The sequence below is a fragment of the Eretmochelys imbricata genome, chromosome 7 (genome assembly GCF_965152235.1).
Source record: "Eretmochelys imbricata isolate rEreImb1 chromosome 7, rEreImb1.hap1, whole genome shotgun sequence".
Classification (NCBI taxonomy): Eukaryota; Metazoa; Chordata; order Testudines; family Cheloniidae; genus Eretmochelys; species Eretmochelys imbricata.
The window spans coordinates 108,843,734-108,867,119 of record NC_135578.1 but is presented as its reverse complement, the minus strand read 5'-3'; the positions used below and the strand labels follow the sequence as shown (position 1 = coordinate 108,867,119).

Here is a 23,386-nt window from a genome sequence, read left to right as displayed (position 1 = left end):
AGTTTGCTTATGAGAATGCCATGTGGGACTATGTCAAAAGCCTTACTAAAATCAAGATATATCAAGATCTATTAAATATATTAAGACTCCGGAGTTGGAGTTTCCATCCTGTGTCCTGTCATAATATTTACTCACTTGTCTGTGTTGTGAGGCTTCATTCCTTTAAGATTCTTAGGTAGAAGGGGTTATAGAAATGCGAAGTTATATTACTTCCTTTGTAACCTAACTCCAGGTCTCCAGAGGTGGGAGATTAGTACCTGCACTAGCCTTAGCCCTTCACTTTGTTATTACTGGAAGAAGATACTGTGTCATTTTTGTTTCTTTTTGGAGATGACCTCAGTGCAACTCCATATGGAGGAGAAAATATTTCCCAGAGGCTAGACTAATTGTGCCACCTCTGCAGATTGGTTACTAGATTTACTAATCCAAATCTCCTCCTTTCTCAAGGACCCTAAGGGCTTGTCTACATTGCCCCCAAAACAGCATTTAGTTAATGCCAACTAAGAACTTTTTTTTGTTCACACCTTTAGAATCTATATGGCGGAGTTACAGTGGGAGAGTGTGCACTGCTATTCACCCCCCACTCACACCCATAGTCCGAACTGCGAGGCAATGTAGACATAGCCTAAATATATTGAGCAGATGCCCTGATGGGGTACCATCCAAACCAGCAAAGAAGAGCTCTTTTTCATTAGGGGTTTGCATTTCTCTGTTTAATTACCTGCCCATTAAAATAGACAAGTTATCTCAGATTCAAACACCTTCTGCTTACAGATGAACATTTTTCTTCAGCAGGTTTATGTCTGTACTTCAAAGAACCTCACTGTCTTGGTATAAAAATAGTTTGGCATAAAGCTTGATTGATGGAAGAAAATTATAGATGTTCTTGATTTATTTCTTGCAATGATGGTTCAAATTTAAAATCAGAGTAAATTTGTTGCTGCTGCTGCTTTTTGGAATGCAGGATCAGAAGCAAAATCAAACTAAAATGCTGACTCCATATTCTGGCTATTAATTATGATTATTTTTATTTAGATTTCTAAGTAGTTTGTAGTGTTATAGCTGTGCCATGCCCATTAGGATGCAATACATATAATAGATCATCATTATATCATGGGATGCTCATAGCCAGCTTGTAGGCATGCCCACCACAGCCCTGGTTCAGCAGCTCTGCCCACAGCAGCTTGTCTACAGCCCCACTCTGGCTTCCACCAGCCTGGGTTACAACGAGTAAGGTGACCCCAACACACTCCCAGTTCCAAATTTCCCTACAACCGTGTGCCCTGAGTGTCCAGCCCTTACCAGGGCCACTCAGAGTTATAATAAGGTTTGTTGCTCCTTTAAAGGAGACAAAAGCACATTACAGCTTATTAACTTAACTGGGGTAAATACACTCTTCCCTTCAAACACAGCACTGAGCTGGTATATAGTAAAAATAAAACAAATTTATAAACAAAATATACATAAGATTAAGTGAGTTCAAGTATAAGGAATGAAACTAGAAAGAGTTACAAGTATAACAAAATAAAATATATCATCACTCTAAAATACGCTCAGTTACACATATCATAGAAATAACAGGAAGAAACCATTTCCCCAAAATAAATAGACCATACCTCACTACCTCCAAAATCCTCATGTGACTCACACAGCTGGTAGCCTGAAAGGAGATGGGCCTTGCACTGTGTCCTCAGATCAGTAGGGGAAGTAAATTCCAGAGTAAAAGACTGCCTGTTGATAATATTCAGCACTAGGCCCCAGACAATCAAATCTAGGCTGTGCTCACTCAGCACCTCCGGTCAGATGTTGTGGAGAGAGGCAATGCCTCAAATAATCATGACTCAGACTATGATCAAAGTCCACATCTTGAATTGAACTTGGAAGCAAATAGGTAACCAGTGCAGTTCAAGGAGAAAAGTGCTCATATGTTTGCCATGGTTAATACAACAAAGAAGGTAAGTAGCCTCATTCTGTACTGGCTGCAGCCACCAGATAGTCTCCATGTACAGCCCCACTTAGAGGACACTGTAATAATCCAATCCACAAGCCACAAAATAATGTTTCACTATGGCAAGCTGCAGAGTTGTCTAACCAGATGCAGATAAAAATAGGTGCTTTTGGCCACAGAAGACCGCTGTAATTTCAGGTGTAATTCCAGGTAGATATCCTCCATTCTTCCACCTTACCCTGATGCATTAACATTCCCTCTTTCTTGTTTGAATTAAGCTGAAGCCAGCATACTCACATCCAAGTCCCAGTCTCAGCCAAAACCTGGGAAAACAGAGGCATTGAACTATCTGTCTCTGATGGAAATGAGACCTAGAACTGCATCTACATACTAATGCTGCCTCAACATAAACTGATTTGTCGTCTTAATTGGTGGTTTCACACGACTGTTGAGAAGAAGAGGAGATCAAATAAATCCTTTTGGGATCTCCATATGAGATCTGTTGTGGCAGAGGAACAATTACCCTAAAACTCTCTAGGGGATACCCGGAAAAGGAAAGAATGGAATCACCTCAGGGTTCTATCCTTTTCCCCAGATAGGGGCCACTGGTGAGTCAACAAAATTTCATGTGCTACTGTATCAAAGGCTGGCGACAGAGACAGCCAGTTTTGCATGGACCAGGCCTTTGTCCATCACTAAGAAGAGACCTCTATCCAAAAATATGAGTGCCATCTCATGCCATACCCAGACAGAATGTCTATCTGAAAGGAACTGGGAAATCTGAAGACTGCAGATGGCTTCAAAGTTGCCTCAGCACAACCTTCTCAGTAGACTTCACCAAAAAGGAAAGACTAAGGGCTGAGCAATAATTGTCTGCTAAGTTAGCTTTGAGAGAGTTTCTTCACTAGTGGCTTGTTTCAGGGAGGATGGCACCTTACTCCCTTTAGGGAAGCTTTAACAATCGCTACAAATAAAGTACTCAACTCTAGGGTGGGCCAGAAAACAAGAATTCTGATTCGTGAAAAATGTTGAGGTTTCAGAATTTCCTTTCGTTCCTCATCGGAACAAAATCAAGACCTCTCTTTCTCTTTCAGGTTTTGACCAGAAATTCCACCCTGAAACTCAGAGACCTTTCTAATGAAAGTTTTTTCAAAAACCAATATATTTCCATGGAAAGTTTTGGTTTTGTCGAACTGGCATTTTTCAACACAAGATATTTCTTCTGAAAATTCGTAACTGGTTTTACTCAACACCTTCCTGTTTGATAGAACTAGCCATGAGAGAGATGAGTCCCACTCATAGGGCACAGGCTGAAGCACCTTGGAAGCCTAAAAGGAAAGCAAATTTCTGAAGCTGTGATATGGGTTGATAAAAATGTTCATGTGAATTTTCACAAACATTATTTTCCTGATTTCACTGGCAGGTTGTGTTTTGGCTTTTCATAAACTCATTGATATAATGGAAATGTTTGAGATTTAAGTTCCACCTTGTCTATGGATAGAAAGTCCACAAGAGTAGTCATAGAACAGTTATAACTAAACCCAACACAGCTTTACTTCATTGCCTGGCTTCCTATTGTACCTGACTCCCGCCCTCCCCACTGTAATAGCAGGCAAAGAGGTATACTTACATTAGTACTGCTTTTAAATAAGAGCTTTGCATGCCATCTCTCTGCATCATTTTTGTCTTGCTGTCTTTGTGAGAACCACTGTACCCAACTCTACTAAATCATTAGGTCGTTATTTTCTCTCTCTCTCTCTCTCTCTGCAGTGTCTTGAGATACTTTGTCTGAGAGATGCTATATAAAAGCAAATTGATTTGAAATGGCTCTTAAGACATTCTCCATATGCCATTACAGTTTATATTTGGACTCAGCTGGGTACTAAAAATGTTACTGAATCGGATGGCTAATGTGCATTGTTATTCCCATTAATATACTTTACAGAATCCGCAGAACGGTAACTGCAGTCGTTTTCTTATCTGAATTCCTATTCATTCACCTTTCCTTCAGGAAATGCACTGAATAAAGGCCATGTTTACCATTTTTTCCCTTTTCTTCAGGAGGTGAATAGGACAAGGATATAGTTCCTTGTATTCCAGTGAGGGGAGAGCAATGGGTATTTTGTTTAAAAAAAAAAGTGCCCTTTGTTTTTACAAACAATTATAGGATAAGGAAGGGAGGGCTTAGTCTTGTGAAGGGGAAATTGGCTCATCAGCAGTGTCTGGCCTTGCATTTGTATACCAGCTAAGGAGTGCTGTGCATTCACATTAGGCTCTGTCAATGATATCAACTTATTTTTAATGTGGATGGGAGGAAATTACAGTTGTATGTTAACCTTTTCTGCTGGGCAAACTTCTCCCACTTGAGTCTAGTGCTCCCAGAGTTTGTATCAGTCACGCACTGCTGTAGAATAAACTTCTTGTTGCACAGCATCATTTTAATCCTGCTATTGAGGGTTTTATTTTCCACTATCAAACACATCCATTGTTGTCTCCTTGAGATTTCTTTTCCCTTCTTGTTTTTTCCACTGGTGACATAAATGCAAAATCAAGGCACTCATCTGGCTGGATTAATCATCTTCTCGGATCACTGCTGCCTTCCATCTCCCATGAGGAAGACTCACTGTATCACTTTTTAATGATATTGGCTATTCCCATTTATGGAAGGGCAGGTCACATCATACTGAGAACTGCACTATAGTTCTGAGACCTCTTGCTATCTCTCTGTTTAGTTATGCTAAATGCCTTGCAGGAAAGATTCAGTAATTACTTTTTGGAGCAGCCATGAATCGAAGTTGAAAGTCACTGGAAATTGATGCTCAGAAGGAAGAAATTAAAGTTCCGATAAAAACAATCTAGAAAGCTTAGTGTGAGACAGAGGCTTAGTGTTCTGAGAGACAAACTTTCTGGGATTGCTTTCTAGAACACTGCATTCTCAAGCAAATCCAGCCAGTTGGTCATATACCCAGCTGGGCTTTCACTTTCCAGTTATATGTCTCAATGGTAACAAAAGAGCAACACCATACAGTACAGTACATTCTCTTTCACTGGATACTGTGTGTGCAGTGTTTGTACAGAACATACCTGATGCATGTCACAGTGGAGGTGGGAGCCTGTACGAAGGGGAGTGGCTCTCTGCAGAGCTGGTTGTAGAACCATTCTGAGACTGCACAAGAGTCCCCTAATCAGATTACCGACAAAGCAGTAAGCACTTGATTTTTGACACAGAAGGGGCATGTGGTGTGGTGTGCCATGTGAACACAACATGCTGCAGGGTTCTAAGAGTGGCCATGGGTATTTACCAGCTCCGAATGTTATTCACAGCAGCTTTTAGAATTATTGCAAAACTTTTAGGATGCCAAATACTTTAGGTTAAATCGTGATTTGAATGAAGTCAATGGGAGTTTTGTCATTGACTTCAGTGGGGCCAGGATTTCACCCTCTGACTCGATGAATTTGTCGTTCCTTCTTTTATTGACTTCACTACTATGTAGTGACCATCCAGTGGTGAGTGTTTAACTTGAGCCTCCACCTTGTATCTAGCATAATCAATATATAATCCAGTCTCCAGAGAAATCAATATGTAATTGTTGTTGTTCCAGAGACAGCATAATCAATGTCTCTAGCGATCCGAGTGTCTCAGTCCTAAGGAAGTTGGGAAGTAAACTTTGCAGTGTGCTTTCTGTACAAGCAGATCTCCATAGATTCACATGGATGTTCCCATTTTGGCAAAGGTTCTGAACAGCAGTCCAGTGACCTTGCTACTCAAATTAGTGCTTTATAATCAGGCTTTACTATTAATAAGCATTCTTCCAATTACAGGGGACAAGCTGTAATACTGCGTGTTAGTGGAATCTAAACAAAAAAATTGTACAACTGGTTTGATGAGGAGTTTCTTTGCTCTTGTCTCAGAGTAAATGACATTTTCCCATGGTTTGTTCAAGCCCTGTTCCCTAATACCTTACCCAGTGTTTATAATACATACTCTAGCTAACTAAACACTTAGGACTTCTGGTTCTTGCAATGATGACAAACTGCTGGATATCCTATTGAAAATGATATGGAGTCTGTTCTATTCCACTGTCCTAAAATAAATCTATGGGCACTCCTCTGTGCTCATTTGACGTACACAGGGCTATTCTGGTAGAACACTTTTTCATGTGGCTAAAAGGTTGGGCCAGGTACAATAACTGCACTGCTCGCATTTTAAAGAAATGTCGCTTGACTTGTCTTTGTGGCGGGGTTAAATTCTCAGGTTCATATTTTTTGCTGAGCAGACATTTCTCAACAGTTTGTCATGTGTGGTCAGGAAAATCACTGAGATGACTTGGTCCATGGGCAAAGGCCATTTATCTGGCTCAGGTTTGACAGAATTGCTCTGGTCTGACCTTTGAAAAATGGAAACTTGTGCCAGCTGAATCATGTCAGCAAAATGTGTACAACTGGACAGCATGTGAGTCATTCGATCTGGGCAGGCCTCACAGGCTGTTAACTCACAGTGACTAGCGTCATGGAGACTGTGTTCTAGCCAGTGTATACTTCTAGCCGAGAAGTATACAGTGTGTACTTCTAGCCGAGAAGTTAGATGGTTTGCTTTCTAGAGATGTCAGCATTCAATCTGCATGTGTTGGATGTTTAACCAACAACAATTTGTAAAGCTGAATTTTATGAATACACAACATTTACCTAAAGTAACCTCTGCTGCAGTAACCTTTCCTTTATTAGGTAGGAGGGCAGTATGTCCACTCTTTTTCTAAGCCATTATCCCATGGAAGTCATAACTGGCCAAACTGCAGCTTAGGTAGAAGGCAATTCTAGTTTGCCTACCAATATTGTAGCAATGGGCTAAAACTAATCATTTGTCTGAGTTTCTACCTCACACCCAAACCCTGAACTTCTGCACTTCGGATAAAATTGGATCCAATTCCAACAAAAACCCTGGATTTGTTTTTCAAAACCCAAACCCAGCTGACAAGGATTTATAAAATCTAAAACCACCCCTGGCTTTGCCAATCCCCCTGCTCTTCCATTGGGGGAAGATAATCTTCACTTCCCTCCTGAAAATTGTTCTGCAGATGTTATGCACATGACATTGTTCCTCTCGGAATTAGTTGGGTGAAGAAGAGATTCCTACATACTGGACAAAGTTTACAAAGTTGGTCAAAACACTATGATGCCAGTGACTGAAGTAGCCAATTATTATTAATACTAATAATAGTGTACTGTCTGGCAGGGGAATCTGAGAAATGGAGGAGACGCACTTTGTGCCCTCAAAGCATAAGTATGTCTCTTATTACAGCTTGCTTATTTCTTATGGCGTTGGGTGAAGAGAAGAAGCAAGTTTCCCACCATGGTTATATAACCCACATAACGTAGATTGGTATATATGGGTCACACATTGACTGGGGAAGCTTGTCCTGAACGTCAGAGGTCCTCAGCAGTTCAAATCTCCATATGGGCCAACACTTATAACAACATTGCTGGTGGGGATCATCTATGGGACTTGAACCTAGAATCTCTGGATCTAAAAGCATGTGCGCGGAGGGGTGGTGGTGTTCCACTTCTTGAGTTAAAGGAGCATCTGTGGTAGCTTAAAAGCAGTAGCAGACTGATCAACTGCAGCCAGTAGAAGGAGACAAAAACTCACACAGGGATAATGCAGATTACACTTAGCCTGTTTGTGTTGGTACCTGCCGTCAGTATCTTCCTTAAGAGTGACTGTTAAAGTGAGGTTAAATATGATGCCTTCCTCCTGATTTCTCCATCTAAAAGCTACATTAACCAGATAGCCTTTTATGAATGGGCTTGGCAGATTTACGATGTGAGCCGTGAGACTTATGCTCTTATCTGGTAAAATTCGAGTGGGAAAATCAGTTTGCTAATAACATTAGAGTGTTTTGTTTTAACAGATCCAAAAATCACAACAGCATCTTAAGACACTGTTTTTGTCTCACAAGTAATAAATACACAAAATGTATTTAAATGCGTTAAAACTTCATTGGAGAAAAATCTCTTTTAAAAAATATATGAGCCTCCAAAAATTCCTTTGATGGCAGGTGGGTTTAAAACATAACCAGCTTATTCATGCTGTGGAAAGTTGGCTCTCAAAGCGCTCAACTTTAAATTGTCTTTTTTAAAAGGAAACTACACATGTTAAAAGCACTTGACCTGCATGCCAAGCCTCTGCTTGTAAATTAACTTAATATCATTTAATCAGGCTAAAGCCTGGACCCAATTCAAAATCCTAGCATCGTAATTTAAATATCCTAAAACAGCTGTTGTTTGTCCAACAGATAAAACTGAGGAAGAGCAGAATATGCCACTGTAAACAGCATGTCATCCTGAACAATAAACATCTTTCTTCTCCATTCTCTTCTGATGGCAGTTACTGCGTGTTATCTAACTGGCCGTTCACATGGTACACATGATCAGGGGACTCCCTTCTTAAAAGGGGTCGGTGTTTGTGTGACTTTTTGTTCTGCTCTCATGTGGGTGTTTCCAGTCTTTCAGTAAAAGTGGCACCCAGCATCCTGTTTTATATTAATTTTACTCATTTCCCAATTGTTTTTAATACCCTCAAATAGCAAGCTGCCTGTAGGGTTTTCATTTCACGTGCACACACACACTCTCTCTCTTCCTCCCTCCCTCTCAGGATTTTGACCTATTACATAGTGAAGCTCATTATTAAAGAGGGCCAGAGCCTGCAAACTTTGTGCCCAATGCAACTCCCATTGCAGTTGGGAGCAAGAAATCCTCTGACTTCAGTGGAAGCTGGGTCAGGCATCTAATGCACGTGAGCAAACCTTACTCAATGCAAGTGGCTCCAGTGACTTCAGCGGCACAGCTTGTAAAGGAAGAGTTACTCACATGCATAACAGTTTCAGAATCAGGTCCTATGTCTGGGGTGAGCTAATTTGGGCAGTGGTCTGTCTGTTTTTCCACTAGAAAGCCATTAAATAACAGCGAGGTTGTAAATGAGTTTTTATTTTTTTTATGGAACAAATGACATTTGGTTTACCAGAGCAAGCCAAGCTATGACTATTGCAACATAAGGTTGCTTGCTAATGTTTAGACGACTCACCAGTGATGGGAGAATGTCAAAAGGTAGAGAAGTTCCAATAAGCAGCTGAGGAGCTGGGTGCTCATCCAAAACTCTTGAGCATGTTAAACTGAATAGGAAAGCTTGTTAGAACAGACTTTCTCATATTATCTTGTTGCCTCTGTTGCCAGGTCCTGTATGGGAACAGAAATCTGAGCCAGGCACAAAAGAAAAATGATTGTTGATAAGTTATCTAATTTTTTTTTTAACCAGAAAAATATGTTCAGTTGAACTAGAGATAGACAGGTCAGGTTTGAACTTCTCACAAGTGTCACAGCCTTCAGATCTGGGGTTTGGGTTGGCCTATTTTATGATATGTAGGAGGGTCAGATGACAAACCGGGATTCTAAAATCCAGACTTTCCTAATGGTATTTGATTCTGGGGTTTGTGCTGAGGTCAGGCCAAAATGTAGCAAAAGCAGGAAAATGTAGATTGGTTCTGATTTTCTTCAAACTAAGTGAGGTATACCATGACTTCTTCTCACAGATGTTTGATTTTTGGCTGGAACCTTTAATGTGTGGCTGGAAAATGAGGCTTTTGAAAGAGAACTTTCTATTCTATTCTCTTGTTTAACTTCTTATTTTATCATTATTAACACACATGAGCTTTCCATATAAGTAGTAACAAATCTAATTCATAATCTCAATTGTTACCTTTAAAAGACCTGTTTGTGTTTAATGAATCTTATCATTATCTGTATATATATTTTATTCAAATTCCAAAAATGGTAACCACATATTGTAAAATCTACTTGATCCTGAACAAAAGACTATCTGTCATTTTTTCCCATTGAATAAGTTTCTCATACTTTATTTCTCCATGCCACTAATGTTGAGAAATCTGTTCTTTTCCAATAATGAGGTATCACAGATCTAACTTCTAGTAATAATTGTGCTTGTTACACCTTGATAACCCAATATTCACCACTGTCATGTAATTAGGATATGTCTTATACAAAGCATGCTTTGTGAGGTGTCATCCTAAAAGTCTTGATCTGTTAGACAGTAATATCTCATTTGATTGTATGTGCTGTCATCGTGTGTGACGTTATGAAGTTTGGCTATGTATGGGTTGCTGAAACAGGTCCTGAAGTTGAAAACACCCACACACACAACCTTTCAGGTATGACGGTAAAAAGGCCAAATTATGTTAATGGCTTATTGAGGAAATGCACACAAGCACAAGGATTACCCCAGGAACTGTGTATACTAGAAACCTCTCAGAGATAGCACTACACAATGGGAACTGTTTGACCCAGCTCACAGTAAAAGAGCTTTCCAGCAAGTGGGGAGAAGGTATAAAAGGGGGGAAATGACGTCATGGGGGGACCTCACTCTCCCGACAACAACACACCTGGAAAAACCTGAGGAACAAAGACTGAACTGTGGGAAGTGATGGTCCCAGGCTAGAAGGATTTTTAGTCTGTGTATGGAAACCTGGGAAAGCCAAGGCATCTTGTGCCTTAAGAATCTGCTAGCCTGTTTATCACTCAGGGTGAGAATTTGTTAATTTATATCTTACCTATCTAGTGTGTTAAGCTCAGTTTGCAGGTTTTGTTTATTTACTAAGGTAATCTGCTTTGATCTGTTTGCTATCTCTTATAATCACTTAAAATTTCCTTTTGTAGTCAATAAACATATTTCTTGTTTATAACATAACCCAGTTTGTGCAATTCATATCTGGGGGGACAAGAAGCTGTGCACATCTCTCTCCACATTGAGGGAGAGGGTGAATTTTTATGAGCTTGCGCTGTGCAGATCTTTCTATACAGTGCAAGACAGTATTATTTGCGGTTTATCTCCCAAAAGGAGTGTTCATGTGAGTGCTGGGTGAGTCCTCTCACACAGAGCTGACTTCAGTCGGTGTCTGCAGCTGGGTGTGGCCCTACCTGTGTGTGTGTGCTGCAAGAGGCCAGAGAGCCTAATTCAGCAAAACGGGGAGAGGGAATCCAGGCTGGTGGGGCAGGACAGGCTCAGTGAAACCCCAGTACATCAAGTGACACCCCGGACAAGGGGTCCAACCCAACACAGTGGTGCACAGAGCAGGGTCATATGTATAGCATGTTGCTCTGAAACACTGGTGGTGATTTTAAGTGAGTTCTAAGTGTGTCGGCTACACAACAGACAAAGTGGTTACTGGTTTGTTATTTTCTGTTTGCTTATTTTGGGAAAGAGAAGTAGGGACAGGAAAAGCAGGAAAAAGAGCAAAAGTGAAGCTACCAAAAAGTTGGAGCTTTACCGGTTGTAAGTAGAAGAAAATGAAAAGATGTAGATAGAGACAGATAGAATTGAAACAGATAGAAATGGATGAGCAAAAGGCTGCACATCAGAGGGCCATGGAACTGAGATAGCTAGAGGCTGAGGAAGCCCGAGAACGGAGAAAACTGGAGGCTGACAAAGAAATGGAAGCAGAAGCAGCCAGGCAGAAGTTAGCCCTGGAACTTAAAGACAAAGAACAGGAGGAAAAAGAAAAAGAGAGGAAGCATCAACTGGCCACAGTGGAGTGGAAGAGACAGAATCCTACACTAGGGCCCCCTCCCCCTCCAAAAATCCACAAGTGGGAGCGGTTGTGCCCAGCGTACAATGAGTCTGGGGACATTGCTGAATATTTCATCACCTGTGAGAGGCTGTCTATGCTCCATGCAATTCTTGAAGATCAACAGATGACCACTTTGGTTGCAAAATTGACTGGGAGAGCTCTGGACATATTCAATAAGATGCCAATTGGTGATGCTTCCAATTATGGTAAATTTAAGGAATTGGTTTTGAAACAGTTTCAGATTACACCTGAAATTTATAGAGTAAAATTTAGAAGCCTTAAGAAAGGGGCTGGATTAAATAATGTGGCTTATGTGAACCAAATGAGAGATTTACTGGATAAGTGGATGAGGGGAAAAGGTATTACAAACTTTGAAGCAATGTGTGATTTGGTTGCTCAGGAACAGTTTCTGAATATGTCTAATGATGATGTAAAACAGTGTTTATGGGATAAAAAGGTAGAAATGGTCAAAGAACTTGAAGCTTTTGCAGATAATTTTGAACAATCCCAAGCACCTATTAGGAACAAGTCACAGGCAGAGGGGTTCAGGTTTGGTGGGAAGCCAGGTCACCACTTTATCCCTGGGGAAGGGGAGGGTGACCGGGAGGTGAGGCACTCCCATACCTGTCCCAAACCACCCTCAAAAACAGGAGACCCTAGAAGGTGCTTCCACTGTGATTCTGTAGAGCACCTGAAGTATAACTGCCCCAGATAGAAGGAGAATAAACCTCCCCTGTCCCATGTTGGCTTAGTTGTCCTCAGCCTCAAGTCACCGGAGGGTACCCCCATAACTTATCACACCTTCTTGGTGGACACTGGGCCTGGTGAACCAGACAAGGAACTCATTAAGATTGTCAGAATTGATGGCACAGAGTGCCTGGGTTGGAGAGATACTGGGGCCCAGCTCTCTCTGGTTCGATCGAGTGTGGTCTCAGAGGTTAGTATTTTACCTGGGCAAATGGCCAGCATTAAGGGGGGTGGGGCCGGAAAGGTTCCCAGTACCACTAGCAAAGGTTCATGTAGAGTGGGAAGTTTTGGAAAGCGATTTACTTGTGGGGATGCTAGAGGACATCCCAGTGGACATGTTGGTAGGGAACGATTTTTTCCACAAGGCCAGGACTGTTGGTGTGGTAACTCGCAGCATGAAGGAGTGTTGTGTAGGGTTCCCAAAGTGGGAGGAGAGGGTGTTGCCTGCCAGTGAAAGGGCTGTTCCAGCTGGTAGCTGCAGGTCTGATGCAGCTGAGCCAGTAATAGATCTTGCCCTAGGGAGCATGGAAGGGTGTGTCTCAGAGAGAAGCCCGGAGAAGGGTATTTGAACCTTAGTATCCACAGAGGAGGGGGGTGAGGGTTCCTTTGGCACTGCAGTGCAGGGTGGCAGCATGCTTCCAATTGAGGGAGAGGTGGAATCGGGCCTTTGCCCAACTGAAAGCAATAGGTCCCCAAGACTGGGGGCAGGATAGATGTTGTCAGTGTCTAAGGAAGTTATCCCAAGTATTAGCCACAATATAAAGAATTAATACTAATAATAACACAGCTGCAGCTCATGCTCTTATCCACTCCCAATGTCAATTCCTATATCTGTGATATGAAACAAAAATATTCTGGAACTATGAAGCCTTGTGCTCAGCTGGCTTGCCTCAGCCAGACCCAGATGACTCTGTGGTAGGAAAAGAAAACCCAGCTGTCGGTTACTTAAACTGATGCCGCTGCTCATGATCTGAAACTGACTGTTCTCTACAAATGCAACTTGCTCTGAAGGTCAGGGGAAAAAAGATGTATTTTCAAACGTCTTTGTGCCTTACCAAAGAGACCAATGAAATGTGTGTGCGATGGGACAGTACTGGGGCCCCTTCTCTCATGGGGTGACACACATCTGATCCACGCCATGCCGAAACAAAAACAGTCTCTAGAATACCTCTCTTCTGCCTCCTCTCTGACTGCACTCTCCTCTCCTCTTCTGCCTTTCTCACCTTATCCCCCTCAATCTGTCCCTCACTAGCTCACCCACTCCACAAGCCCTGCTTACCTCTTCCTACCCTGTCAGTCTCTGGGTCAGATTAAATCTTGGTTTATGCTGGCCTTTCCCGCCCACTGGGGTGGGAGTGGAGAGTGCAGTCGCAGAAAGTGGCTGTACACCTCTCCCCCGCCCCCAGCCAGCTTTGAGCAGGGGGTTGGACTAGATGACTTCCTGAGGTCCCTTCCAACCCTGATATTCTATGATTCTATGATTCCCTGCCTAGCCGGGTTATGGAGAGTCAGAATATCCCCATTGCAGGGGCATCAGTGGAGCCTCCAGTGGAAATACCATCTGCCCTCTCCTGGAGTGAGTCCCCCCTGGCAAACAGAAGGCTGGCCTTGGCGGCACCTCCCTGTGCAGCACGTGAAACCAGCTCACTATCTCTGCTCCCCAACTCCAGACATATTCATCTAATGCACTTTCTCCCACCCTCCTATACTATCACATACACTGGTGCTGCCCTCTGCCAACATCAGAGACCTTGCATTCATCTTAGAAGCACTCAGTCCATTTTCTTTCCAATCCCTTCCCTGATTGCAGGACCTCTCATCACCACATTCATATGACTTACAGTGGGGGCAAACTTAAGCACCACTAGGCATCATTAACCGCATCCTATAATGGCTGTACCTTTCAGAAACATCTGGAAGTGGATATGGGATGCAGCAGCAGCAGAATTGGTATTGCATGCCAAAGGTTTGCTAGTATTGACAGAGACTGTTGCTTTCGGTGCTGCAGAGCGGTGAGAGATATGCGAATATGCAGATCAAATGAAGCCACAGGACAGTTGGACAGTTATTTTTTCCAGGTTCTCTTAGACACATGACCATTCTGATCACATCATGCTATAGGACATTCGCTTTTCATCTGAAACTGTTCCTTTCAGAGCTTTCATACCTCTTCTAATTTTTAGTCCACGTAGAGAATTTGCAAATCGTTTACACATGGAATGTTGGTTGCCCACATCTGAAAATATACACATCGTTAAGTCATAAGTGCTTGGATCTGGAGACAGCTTAGGAAAAGTTATGGCTTGACCTTTTGTCCATGGACTGAACCATTTTTAATTAATTTTAGACTAGTTTGTCGTGGAATGTTTTCAGAAACTGAAATGTAACATATGCTGAACGTTATTTGTTTTATACAAGCAACATTTAAAATAACACATAATGATTCATCATTGCAGCCTGTCTGAAACTTGCCAGCAGTGTAACCATATTTATGATCAGAGAGCTTGCATGCAATCAATACTATTAAAAAAAGATATTCTTTTTCCTGTCTAGCTTTGCTTCTATCTCAACATTCATGTTTTAAGGTTCTCTGAAGAGTGGCATCCACTGCCCTAGAGCGAGTATGGGATGGAGCCTGTACTCCTGGGTTCAATTCCCTATGCTGCCACTAACATACTATGTGACAATGGCAAGCTATGTATAGTCTGATTTTCAGACGTGTTGGAACACCCACAACTTCATCTTACTTCAGTGGGACTTCTTTATTTTACTAGGTGTTGTGGATGCTCAGCACATCTGAAAAATGGGGGGCTTATTAACTTCTCTATGCTCAGTTTACTGATCTGTAAAATGGCAGTAATAATAATAATAATAACTAGCTCTTGTATAGTGGTTTTCATCAGTAGATGTCAAAGTGTTTTGCAAAGGAGCTCAGTGTCTATCCCCATTTCATAGATAGGAAAAGTGAGGCAAAGAAAGGTAAAGTGACTTGCCCAGTTTCATCCAATGGGCCAGTGGCAGAGCCATGAATAGAATGCAGGTCTCCTGAGCCCCAGTCTGGGACTCTACCCTCTAGGAGACATTGCCTCTGCAGGGTGTGGCTTAATTACTTAGTGCATCTTAAGTGCTTTGAGGTTCTTAGATGAGAAGCATTGCACAACTGCAAAGTATTAATTATTACTATTTATGGACTAAGAAATTGTTGTTGTTGGTTAAAAAGTCAGTCTGACCCAGATGAACAAGAAACTTCTGTTATTCACAGAACAGGTTTAGGACCCAAGCCTTGCTAACTAGAAACTTCCAGACATAGCCTTCCAGCTCACTACATCCCGACCAAAGTTTCCATGTCTTAAACGAAAAGTAGTACCACATTTAGCAGTTCCCTATCTTAAAGGAGCAGTAGCACATTTAACACATCTTAACAAAGTAATATAATTATTAGGGAAATGAATACTCCAATCACAACCATTTACTGCTGAAGTGCCTTACCCAATACTTCTGAAGGGTTTGATCAGTTGGCAGAATGACAAGATGCCACGTGTATTACACAGGTTCCCATGGAAAATATCTCCTCATCATAGAAATATTACAGATATCGTGACAAAACAGATAGAGATGAAGGGGATAATTTGTTTCCTTTTTTGTTCAGTAGATAACAAATAATGAGTCTTAAATGGCTGAGTGAAGCGCCCTGTAGCAGAACGTTATGGCACTGTCATAAAAGGCAAGTTTACATTTTAGAGCACAATGATACAAGGTGACATTTAAAATAACAGGTAATGGGGACTTCAGAATCATCTTGGAAGCTTTCATCAGAGTCTGAGCTTCCCTTCAGTACTTGCACAGTGAGGTATCTCAGTGCCTGTTGACCTTCATATGCAGATGTACACAAACACAGCAGTATATAGTGCTTTTTATTTTGGTTAAAAGTCTGGTAAAAGCGGTTACCCTTTCGACTTCGATTAAACCGTCTAGTCAACAGGTGTAGTTTGATGAGTTTCATTTTTATTGGATCAACTCAATAGCTTCATGCTCTGCCAGAGTCTTAGGACATGATTCTGATCTGAATTACACCTGTTTCCCTGGAGTTACTCCTGATTTACATTGGTGCAAGTGAGATCAAAATCAGTCTTTTAGCATTTGAGAAAACGTAGTAGTCATTAGGGAAAATGCATTACTATGCACTGGTAGGGTGACCCGGTGTCTGGTTTTCGACCAGAACACCCAGTCAAAAAGGGACCGTGATGGCTTCGGTCAGCACCACCGACCGGGCCATTAAAAGTATGGTCAGTGGTGCTGCGGAGCTAAGGCAGGCTAGCTCCGCGCTGCGCCCCAGTAGCATCCATCAGGTCTGGCTCCCATGCGGAGGACCGTGGGGCTCCACGCGCTGCCTCCACCTCGAGCACTGGCTCCGCTCTCCCATTGGCTGGGAACCGTGGCCAACGGGAGCTGCAGGGACAGTGCCTGTGGGCAAAAGCAGTGCGCAGAGACACCTGGCGTACCTCCGCCTAGGAGCCGGAGCTGCTGGCTGCTTCCGGGGCGCAGCGCGGTCCACGGTGCCAGGACAGGTAGGAAGCCTGCCTTAGCTGCCCCACTGTGCCACTGACTGGGAGCCACCAGATGTAAGCCCACGCCCCAACCCCAAGCCCCAACCCCGGAGCCCTCTCCTGAATACCAAACCCCTCATCTCTGACCCCACCCCAGAGCCTGCACCCCCAGACAGAGCCCTCACCCCCCCTGCATCCCAACTCCCAACCTGGAGCTCCCTCCTGCACCCCAAACCCCTCTCCCCAGAGCCTGTGGCCCCAGATGGAGTCCTCACCCACCCTGCACCCCAACCCCCTGTCCCAGCCTGGAGCCCTCTCCTACACCCTGAACCCCTGCCCCAGCCCAGTGAACATGAGTGAGGGTGGGGGAGAGCGAGCCACTGAGGGAGGGGGAATGTAGTGAGCAGGGTCAGGGCCTCATGGAAGGGGGGGCAGGGGACATGGTCTCGGGAAGGGGTGGGGCTAGGGTGTTTGGTTTTGTGTGATTAGAAAGTTGGCAACCCTATGCACTGGTTATGTCTGTTCAGGCTTGTGGGGGTGGGGGTTGCGGGGATTTTTTTTTAAATACAAGAAAAACATAAGAGCTTAGAGATTTAACAGAAGAGCTTGAATCACAAGATTCAAGATGTATGGTATTAATCTATACCATCTAGATTTGCTTTTGGTAAATTAATCTCATGGCTGCTTAAGAACATTTCATGTATACAGAAGTGATGCATTGGAGAGTAGGATGAAAGCCAAATCTGCTTTTACAGTCTTTGCCCATGGGATCCTGGGAGAGTGGCATGAAATAAGTGCCATTGAGCACTTTTCATAGAAATCATGCAAGTTGTTCATGCTCCTCCTCATCCAGGGAAGAATCAACTGTCTTCTTTAGTCAGCCAAGGCGTTAGTCTTGTGAACTTTCAGTTGCTAGAACCCAAATGCTTGTTTCTTGCCTTCATAAGAGTTACTACCTATTTGTTGTTCTCCAAAGCAAAAGTAAGGTTGTGTGGGTTGTTGGTGGGCTTTTTTTGGGGGAGGGGGGGGGCGCGATCAGGGGGGACGGTGTTTTGTTTATTTTTAATTCCAGTCAATGTGAATATGTGTTGAATTGCAAGAGCTAAGAAAAAATGACAGGATTGTTTAAGAATTCTGATGGACACGTTCAATCTATCATTGTGAGGTATGAAATCATAAGAAAAATCTAAGAAATTATGTCAGTCTGTATTGTATATAGCAGACTCTTTGGGACTATAAGGTGTACAGAAGGGTAGGCTACACTAATTGAGTTGGAATGGTCCCTTTGGCTTTAAGCCTCTGGTTTTGAATGGTTTCAAGGGCTGCCCAATTACACAACTTGTTTTCATAGACATACAATACCTCAGAAAATGAACTGCAGATGAAAAAAAATGTATTTTGTTAAAGAAAATTAAATGGTCTAGTAAAACTGTTTGCACTATATACTGGGCTCCAGTCCATCCATATGTTTCCTTTTAAAAAGTGCAGAATGTTAGTGTTCTTAGATGCCTTTACTTCCATTAATATTGTTCATTTGCTGTTGATTTGTTAAGAGGGGAGGAAAGAGAAGAGCGATTCAAAGGTCAGTTGCGAGTGGTTTTGAAAAATTAAGCATTGACTATGTCTCTCATGAACTTGGGATGGAAAAGGGCAATTAACTGTACTTATAAATAGTTCTCACATTCTTTTTTCTTCCCTTCCTTCTCCCCTCACTTTATCCCAAATTCAGTCTCCTCACATATTAAAATGGTTCTTAAAATTGTGCTTATGATTTTTTTGAAAGTGTAATATCCTAATATCATTACTGTTAATCATGTTTATTACAGTAGTGCCTAAGAGCCAAGCAACAATGAGGTTCTATTGTGCTTGGCACTGTACAAACATGGTAGCAGACAGTCCCTGTCCCAAAGTGCTTGCAATCTAAATAGACAAGACAGAGAAAGGGTGGGAGGAAGACTTATGACACACAAGCAGCATAACAATGTGATGGCAGCAAACATTGTTAGTTCTGTTTCTCTTGTTTTGGGGGGGTGGGGGGTTAGTTCAGAGGAGATGAGCTAAATGGAAAGAGAAGTGAAGGGAGAGAGGATGTTAAAGGGAAGGGTGTGAGGGGGAGAGAGCAGGGAAGGGGAAGGTACAAGAGGCAGGTGTGGAGTGAAGCTGAGGTGAAGAAATTGGGAGGTAAGAGAAAAGGGAGGGTTGGGGCAAACAGCAATCAGCACAGAGCAGAGAACGGCCAGTCAAAACTACAATGTATCAAATGTACAAAGATCCCTAGCCTTGGCTGCTTCTATCACTGCTCCTACTGGCTGGTTGCTATCTGAAGTTTTACTCCAAGAAAGGTGAGGGTGGAGAAGGTGCACCTGGGTCATACTTTCACCAGAGTGTGTGTGAGGGGAGAGAATGGTGGTCCCAGCTGGGCCCCATTTTGTAATGCACTTTGGTCTCAGACAAAATGTGATGTGTTCAGTGCCATAACATTAACTTGATCCCAGACAGAGGAGGAGAAATGGAGAGCACGGCTGTATGATTGGGGATGGAAAAGGAGCCAAAGTGTTCTAATGAATGCTTAAAGCTCTGCACCTATAGCTGTATTTTGGCACTTAAATAAAAGCCTTGTTTTCCGGTGCTGAATGCCTGCAGGTCGCATAAAATATTGATCCCACAAAAACCCAGGGGAGATACAGATGCTCAACACCTCTACGAACCAGGCCATTTTTATTAGCTGTCTAATTATGGATAGGAATGTTTTAACATGTGTTAGATCATTGCCTCTCCCTTCAGCTCTGCTAATCACATCCAACTAATACATTCTTAAACACTGCTGTCTTTGTCTACACTAGGTAGTGAGTGGGGGTTAACCACATGTTAATTAAAACATGTAAGTTAACATGTTTTCTAACGCAGCTTATAGAATCATAGAATATCAGGGTTGGAAGGGACCTCAGGAGGTCATCTAGTCTAACCCCCTGCTCAAAGCAGGACCAATCCCCAATATTTTTTAAATTTTTTAGCCCCAGATCCCTAAATGGCCCCCCTCAAGGATTGAACTCACAACCCTTGGTTTAGCAGGCCAATGCTCAAACCACTGAGCTATCCTCCCCTTCCCCCCTCCCCCCCGACTCCTGTTAACTTCAGTAGTCTTTGGATCAGGCCCTGGACAAATATTCTTAAATGCCTTAGAATTTATATTATATTTTGTTTCCAGTTCGTTCACTGTCATGCCTCCAGTCAGTCATATACATACAAATTTTCAAAATTGGATGCCTAAATGTAAAGATCTCAATCCATATTTAAGCGCCTAAATAAGTGGCTTGATTTCTCATGGTGCTCTGCACACCGCAATTCCCATTGCCTTCAGTGAGCTATCACGATGAGATTGTACCTGTTTCCTGATCCGTTCAATGAGTGCAGTAATACTTGTTTGTTGTAGTGCACTTTGAGGTCCTTTGATGAAGTCTGATGTCATTATTTAGAAGTTCTTCTGTTGAGTTAAATGTTCATATCACGTCAATGGGCCCTGTTTGTAGCACTTGGTCCTATTCAGTGTCGCCTTGCAGGCCTCAAAAAGAAAAGGAGTACTTGTAGCACCTTAGAGACTAACAAATTTATTTGAGTATCAGCTTTTGTGAGCTACAGCTCACTTCATTGGATGCATGCAGTGGAAAATACAGTGGGGAGATTTTATATACACAGAGAACATGAAACAATGGGTGTTACCATACACACTGTAATGAGAATGATCAGGTAAGATGAGCTATTACCAGCAGGAGAGAAAAAAAACCTTTTGTAGTGATAATCAAGGTGGGCCATTTCCAGCAGTTGACAAGAATGTGTGAGGAACAGTGTGTGTGTGTGTGGGGGGGGGAAATAAACATGGGGAAATAGTTTTACTTTGTGTAATGACACATCCACTCCCAGTCTTTATTCAAGCCTAAGTTAACCGTGTCCAGTTTGCAAATTAATTCCAATTCAGCAGTCTCTCATTGGAGTCTGTTTTTGAAGTTTTTTTGTTGAAGAATTGCCACTTTTAGGTCTGTAATCAAGTGACCAGAGAGATTGAAGTGTTCTCCGACTGGTTTTTGAATGTTATAATTCTTGACGTCTGATTTGTGTCCATTTATTCTTTTACGTAGAGACTGTCCAGTTTGGCCAATGTACATGGCAGAGGGGCATTGCTGGCACATGATGGCATATATCACATTGGTAGATGTGCAGGTGAATGAGCCTCTGATAGTGTGGCTGATGTGATTAGGCCCTATGATGGTGTCCACTGTAACTATTTCACACCTGGGGACAATGTATACCTTCAAATCAGCGGCACTGCTATGGGTACCCGCATGGCCCCACAGTATGCCAACATTTGACTTAGAACAACGCTTCCTCAGCTCTTGTTCCCTAATGCCCCTACTCGCGCTACATTGATGACATCTTCATCATCTGGACCCATGGAAAAGAAGCCCTTGAGGAATTCCACCATGATTTCAACAATTTCCATCCCACCATCAACCTCAGCCTGGACCAGTCCACACAAGAGATCCACTTCCTGAACTCTACAGTGCTAATAAGCGATGGTCACATAAACACCACCCTATACCAGAAACCTACTGACCACTATACTTACCTACATGCCTCCAGTTTTCATCCAGACCACACCACACGATTCATTGTCTACTGCCAAGCTCTACGATACAACCACATTTGGTCCAACCCCTCAGACAGAGAAAAACACCTAAAAGATCTCTACCAAGCATTCTTACAACTACAGTACCCACCTGCTGAAGTGAAGAAACAGATTGACAGAGCCAGAAGAGTACCCAGAAGTTACCTACTACAGGACAGGCCCAACAAAGAAAATAACAGAATGCCACTAGCCATCACCTTCAGCCCCCAACTAAAACCTCTCCAACGCATCATCAAGGATCTACAACCTATCCTGAAGGATGACCCATCACTCTCACAGATCTTGGGAGACAGGTCAGTCCTTGCTTACAGACAGCCCCCCAACCTGAAGCAAATACTCACCAGCAACCATGTTGCTCTCCAGAGAAACCCTGTGGCTGATCTGAGTGGTTATAATGAACTTTACAGGCATTCCACCCAACCTTCTTGGGCTAGACATATGGAGGGAAGGAGGAAATCTTCCACCGAGGACAAAAACATCAAGCATGTTCTACTGATTTTATTAAAATGCTAAACTCTGAGCCTCCATTGCCCAATACAGTAGACTGCAGCCCTGTTTAAAAATACTCCAGCAGAGCACAGAATATGCTTCCCTGTTGTAATCAGGAACGTATTCTCATTTCAGCAGAGAAAAAAAGAAAGATTTCATTCAGCTTCCACCAAGCTGGGGATTTGCTCCTACTTACTCCTGTCCCCTTCTCCTTTGCGTCCATTGTTTGGTCAATTATCACTGCAATTTATTACAATACTTGTCAGGATATCACAAACCAAGCGTGAGCTACCCAGGCCATCTGGTTAGAAGTGAGTGGTTAACTGCCTTGAGCCTCCCACTCAGCACCATCTGGTGGTCATGGTCACGAATGAAAAGTTTTTCTTTACAAAGTGTTAGGGCTCCTCCTGCACGTATATTGAGAGGGTTTGATTGATACATATGGCTGGGATCTCGAACGGAGGTAGGTGCTCAAATCCCACTGATTTGAATATGGAAGGGGTGGTCTTCGTGTAAATAAGCACAGATGCAAATAAGAAGGTGAATGAAATATAGCTATAGTGATAGCTATAGATCGATGGATAGATTTCATTCAAATGTTATAATTACACAGTTTTCTTATCAATATGCAAATGTATGAAATGTCTCCAAAAACAAGTCCCTTCTGTTAACTGCTCTGAAACAGACCAATTTGGTGATCTTCCAGGCACATTGCAAAAGACATCTGTTTGACAGGGATTTTGCAGAGCGCTGAAGGTATGTTTCCTACAGCAATGAAGGATGGAAAGGAGTTCTTGTAGGTAGTTGACTGGGAGAATTCCTGTCTGAAATGATTATTTTAATGTGTTGAGATTTCAATGTACTACTAACTATGTTCGGGTGCCCAGATTCATGTATAGGTGTCTTTTTAATATTACGTAAATCTGAATAAACAAATAAAATACATTCTTTCTGCTCTTGGTTTATGTTGAGCTCCTGCTGGGAAAAAAATGGATTATTTTAGACAACACAAAGAAGTATCAATGAGATGAAAACACTGGCAGAATTCTCTTTTGTTTTAAAGAATGAAGGACTAGTCCCTATGCAGTTCAGTATCACAGGTTTTTCATGGGATGTAAAATGTGGTCTGTGAACTCATAGAGTTGGCAGGCCAGCATCTTTTGTATATCCATGGAGATCAAGATGAGGTGAAAGTACAGAAGAGTGCATGAAAGGTTATCGCATTCATGTGGGGATACAGTGGAGCGTAGAGCAAATTACTACAGTATCGTACTTTTCTGCAGCACGACTCAGTTCTCAATTGCTCTTACACAACCCTTGGAGCTGACTTAGA

General features: G+C 42.5%; 1 protein-coding gene across 1 annotated transcript in view; it reads left to right on the top strand.

Moving 5' to 3' along the window:
- The window catches only part of GRK5 (G protein-coupled receptor kinase 5), a 227,799-nt gene that overhangs the window by 157,301 nt on the left and 47,112 nt on the right, over positions 1-23,386 (top strand). The gene's annotated exons all lie outside the window — the stretch shown is intronic.